This window comes from Bolinopsis microptera, chromosome 7 (genome assembly GCF_026151205.1).
Source record: "Bolinopsis microptera isolate Bmic1 chromosome 7, MBARI_Bmic_1.0, whole genome shotgun sequence".
Classification (NCBI taxonomy): Eukaryota; Metazoa; Ctenophora; class Tentaculata; order Lobata; family Bolinopsidae; genus Bolinopsis; species Bolinopsis microptera.
In genome coordinates this window covers 9,460,157-9,466,156 of record NC_087078.1, presented here as the reverse complement: position 1 = coordinate 9,466,156, position 6,000 = coordinate 9,460,157, and positions in this window count along the sequence as shown.

The window sequence follows — 6,000 nt, the reverse complement described above, 5'->3', positions numbered from 1 at the left end:
TGTCACAAAAAATGATACAAAATCGTAAATAGGTTAAAAACAATGATTATAAAATGAAATAGTCTCTTATAATAACTCTTATAATAACTGATGCGATGTGACAAAGTAAACATGTCTTGCCCCTATTTTGAAGATCTATATATTCTATGACTCTATTAGAATTCAACATTCTTCCAGAAAAAATCGGTAGAATATTGTCCAGAACATCAGAGCTCAAGTTTAACAATTTTAGGTTAAATTTGTCAAAGTCACTAAAAATGTGACAAAATTAACTTTTCCTGCCCCAACAATTTCAAGATAGTGTGTAAAAATTAGCATAGGCTGCTTTATTGCCTATATAAATCAATCCAAACTACGAAAAAGATCTGTTAATCTGATGACGATTACCTAAGTCTAATAATAACTGATGTGACAAAGTAAACATGTTTTGCCCTATTTTGAAGATCTATAACTCTATTAGAATTCAGCATTCTTTCAGAAACGATTGGTAGAATATTGTCTAGAACATCAGAGCTCAAGTTTAACAATTTTAGGTTAAATTTGTCAAAGTCACTAAAAATGTGACAAAATTAACTTTCCCTGCCCCAACAATATCAAGATAGTGTGTTAAAATTGACATATGATGCTTAATTGCCTATATTAATCGATCCAAACTACGAAAAAAAGATCTGTTAATCTGATGACGATTACCTAACTCTTATAATAACTGATGTGGCAAAGTAAACATGTCTTGCCAGTTGCCTCTATTTTGAAGATCTATAACTCTATTAGAATAGCAAGGAGCTAACAGAGTTATAATAATTTTTTGTGACGAAATAACCCTATTTTTGACCATGCTGCGGTAGTTTAATTGTGACACTGTTAACATATTACCACCCGATAATGATTTATGTGACTGGTGCGTGGTACTAGCAGTGTTGTTTGATCCATCTATCAATATTAGCTTGCTCACTGTACCCACGGGTTTTCTAATAGTACATAATATAAGGGGTTTAAGCTGGTATATCATTATTTGTTCAATTTCACACATGTTCAGATATCATCAAGATTATGCGACAAAGTAAACTTGTTTGTGCCTTCTGTGTTTTAATTCCTTACGGCTATTATGATATAATAACAATTCCTAGCACTTCCAGGCCATCAAATAAACCTACACTACTCAGCATTGCTTATCAGAGCCAGGGTGCCCTAAACATTCTTCTCATGTTTTCTTAAACCGTTTCAGTCACCGGCTACACCACCCAGTCTATGTACCTTCTCTGTTCTAGCCATACCAGGGTCCTAGCCATACCAGCGTTCCTTACTCTCAGTACTAGCACATAACTGGTAGTCCCATAACGAGCACAATCGCCCCTACTTAACAACACTCGTCGACGCTCCCTGTACTTGTATTTTGGACATTTACTTTACTATCAATTAATTGAGTATTAAATAACAATCAGATTAATCAATAACTAATTACCCACATTTCCAGGTCACCGTCAGTCCGAGTGTCCATTGTGATTGCCTGAACTTCAGGTCTTACCCAGAATTACCGTGCAAACATTTGGCGGTTATTCGTGAGTCGAACGTTGAATGGACCGATCTTCCGCTTTCATTCAGGTAAGAAACGGATCTTGCTCCATTTAAGTAATTATGAATAACCTATTTCAGCGTAAAACTAGTTGTTTGATCATTACATCCTCTTGTATCTGATAAGAACGCTATGCCTATTTTGATACGGATTCTATAACAAATAATTTCATTGACACTGTATCGCAGGCACAATCCTCACCTATGCACGGATCCTGGTGCTAGCTGTTCGACTCAAGAAGTTAGTCTTCCACTAACAGTACACGATAGTCTTCCACAAGACGAGAGCCCGAAGAAAACAGATAAAAACACTGAGGGAGACCTAAATACAACATTCGGAAAGCTTGCAGATCTTAGGAGCATGATCTATAAGTTCGTTTTTATTACGCTATAGTTTAGAATTTAGATATCTTGTATTAAGTTGAAAAGGTGTTATTCGAGTGTTATAAAAAATGTCGATGGTTAGGCTCCTAAATTGAAAGGACAGATAGGTAGATAGGGTAAAAGGTAGAAGTATTGGGTGACCTAGAATAACATCTGGAAATCCAAACTTTCAAGAAACCTTAAGGGGGGGGGGGGTTCACCCTCATTTTTTTGTGAAACTTGGTTTCGAGATGGCAGTTGACCAACAAACTAGGACCGGTGACCGAACTTTTGAGGGGGTCCCGGACCCCAACCGCCAAACGGTGCCCGCGGGGCAGCCACGCCCATATTTGGTCCAAATTAGGCCCAATCTAGCCAAATACCCTGAAAATGCCCAAAACCCAGATTTCAGGTGCTTTACTTGTAGCTAGTGGTCCCCTGAACTCGTATATGAATTTTCATCAAGATTGGACAAAAATGACTGAGTTATGAGCCAAAAACCATATGCCCATATTTGGGCATATGCACCAAATTTGGTCGATTTTGGCCCATAAATTGGTCAAATATCAATATTTTTGAATGAAACCAACTTTATATGGAAGATAAGCTTATACTACTATATAACACATTCTCTATGATTATCAGCTCAGTATCTACCTAACTGTGGATTCTGTGTTCAATTAATCGCAAAAAATGAACAAAATCACCCATATCTCAGTTCGCGATATTTGCGAAACTGATTTCGTTCAAAAAAATAGAACTCAATAGGGTTTCAATATTTTTACATGAAATTTTCAGAATCAACGTAGAATCGCATTTCAACCTTAAGTTTTAATATGGAATTTTGAGTTAGGCCTTTAAAAAAATTTGGCAGCCAAATTCTGAAAAATGCCCGGCAAATTTCAGAATTTGGCCGCCAAATTTTTTTAAAGGCCTAACTCAAAATTCCATATTAAAACTTCATTCATTCAAAAATATTGACATTTGACCAATTTATGGGCCAAAATCGACCAAATTTGGTGCATATGCCCAAATATGGGCATATGGTTTTTGGCTCATAACTCAGTCATTTTTTGTCCAATCTTGATGAAAATTCATATACGAGTTCAGGGGACCACTAGCTACAAGTAAAGCACCTGAAATCTGGGTTTTGGGCATTTTCAGGGTATTTGGCTAGATTGGGTCTAATTTGGACCAAATATGGGCGTGGCTGCCCCGCGGGCACCGTTTGGCGGTTGGGGTCCGGGACCCCCTCAAAAGTTCGGTCACCAGTCCTAGTTTGTTGGTCAACTGCCATCTCGAAACCAAGTTTCACAAAAAAATGAGGGTGAACCCCCCCCCCCCCCCCCCCCTTGAAATAATATTGTTCAAAGCGGCTTGCAAATCATTACTAGTGTGCGAATCACAAACCTGATGAACAATACCGTGACACAACAAAATTTGCGACTATCTGTATATTAACTCATAATTTTTTCAGTGTTGATCCTGAAAATAAACGTGAGATGAGAGACCTTGTCTCAAGTGTTATTGATGGGATGCTTCTTCCACGGTAAGTAAAATAAACTAAATAACAAAAGTAGATAGATAAAGTGAATATTTAACAAGTTAACACGTTAACACAAAGGTTAATTGATAAAATTAACAATCACCATGTAAACGTGCGATGTCATGAAAGCCCTGAACAACCCCCTCCTTCATGAAGAGCTAGCTAAAGTGTTCAACGAGTCTTTCGAGAAAAACATTCACATTGAAGCAATAAGAGCAGGCATTCTTACACCACTGGCTAAGCCTGGTAAAACTCGCGGCCCAGTTAAGTCGATACGACCATTGACCCTGCTGAATGTTTCTAGCAAGATCCTGTCACTGATAGTGCTAAACAGAATAGAGAGAGCTGTGGACAACTTCACCGGACCGTTCCAAGCTGCCTACAAAGCTGGCAAGAGCTGTGCCGACCTAGTTTGGGCACAGAGCATGCTCATATCTGTATTAATGAAAGATTGTACTTCTGAATGGTTGAAATTTAACTTATGATAAGTAAAACTCATCTTCACCCTCTGATAAATGTTTATTTAGATTTTCAAATAATCACAGCTAGTTACGTCATTGTTTCACTGTCTAATACAGTAATAAGGTTTTTGTTATTGTAACACTTCTGTGGACACAGACTCACTGATCCCCCGTGTTCCTGCATTCATGCAATGGCGCCAATTCCAATGTCCAAACTGTGTAGATGGGGGCGTAATACCTATTCGCCCTTCATTTCAAAAAGTTTGTAAATTTCGATAATTCTCGCTATTTTCACCATCTAGAATCTAGATGTACAATTCTTCAATTTTGCCATGGCGAAGAATAGCGACGTTCTAGCTATATTCTTCCGTTTTTGAAAGGATGGGCAAATGTGATGGGACACCCCCCACATCTGGTAAGTGCGTATTGACAAAGATCTTATGTACTTATAAACAATGTAGTGTTTAAAACTTAAAATTTATTTGATCCTCTTATACAAAGAACATAAGAATGTTATGATGTGTTTAAATACTCCACCACCATCAGAGATAATGTTATATCGAAGCCCGAGTGGCATTAAATTCACTGAATTTCAATATTCTATCATTTTGCTGCGTATGGTATGCCCATCTTCTTATTTATTGAGTGTGAAGTTGCTGATGATCTGGAATTAATTATCAGTATAAACTTTCAATACCTGAAGTTCAATGATTTCAAGTTCTGGAATATCTAAATTCAGCTTCAGTTCAGATTTAAATTTGTAGTTTCTATTTAATTTCTGCAACTTATATACTTTTCTGACTAGATCCAAATTGCCCATTACTTCGGGGGGAATGCAACGTCAATTAATGTCAGTATTCCATGAAAACCCCAAACTGACATTGACATTAATTGACATTAATTGACATTAATTGACATTAATTGACATTAATTGACATTAATTGACATTAATTGACATTAATTGACATTAATTGACATTAATTGACATTAATTGACATTAATTGACATTAATTGACATTAATTTGTCTTGAAATTTGAGATTATCATTATTCGATAAATATTCAAGATATTCACGGCTATGTAAGTTAGACCGGTTCAAAAAAACAAAATGTCCTTGAATAATTATGAGTATGTTCTTATCTGTTGATCCTTAGGTTTAAAGAGTACCAAAAAAATTTCAGCTTCCAACTCTTCCATCTTCGGTCCCCACCGGCCACACCCATATTTTATTGGTTTCTTATACAGTTAAAATATCTAGAATCGGCTTTTTTAGTATGAAGGAGTAATGTTAGCTGTTTAAGATTCGTTATTCAAATATAAATGTCATGAAGGCATTTCGTTTAATGTGGGTTTTAAGTTCTGATGATGTTGAGAACCACGCCCTTGGATGGCCACGCCCATTTAAGAAAATTAAATTTCGGAAAACCGTATTATTTTAGTTTTATTGTTTAATGATCTGAATTTCTTTCACATTTCACATTTCCATATGTGATAGTACAGTGAATAAATTGATGATATAAACGTTCTAAAGTGCTAAAAATATGGTAGAACTACATAATCTCTGGTCGAAAAATATCGTGTCAATTAATGTCAGTATTCCAAAATTTTGCAAAACTGACATTGACATTAATTGACATTAATTGACATTAATTGACATTAATTGACATTAATTGACGTTGCATTCCCCCCATTACTTCGCGTGCTGACCTTATGTGACATCGGATAACACATTATTTAAATCCTTGTATAATAACTATTCAGTAATGAATTTTAATCCGATATTTCTCTTTTTCATATACTATCCAGATCCAGTGAAATGCAGCCTGATTAAATTAAATAAATTAAAAACAATCAACAATTCAAATTATACAAAATCGTTGATTAACGAGCATATTCCTTTTGATACAATCATCTCAAGTAACATTATTTTGCAGGATGGATGTTCCACTTGAAGAAGAACACCCCGCCAAGCGAAGATGTTTACCTGTTCATAACTCAGCATACTACGACACTTCAGATTCTTCCGCTGCAGATGATACATTACCCACTATCCTTGCT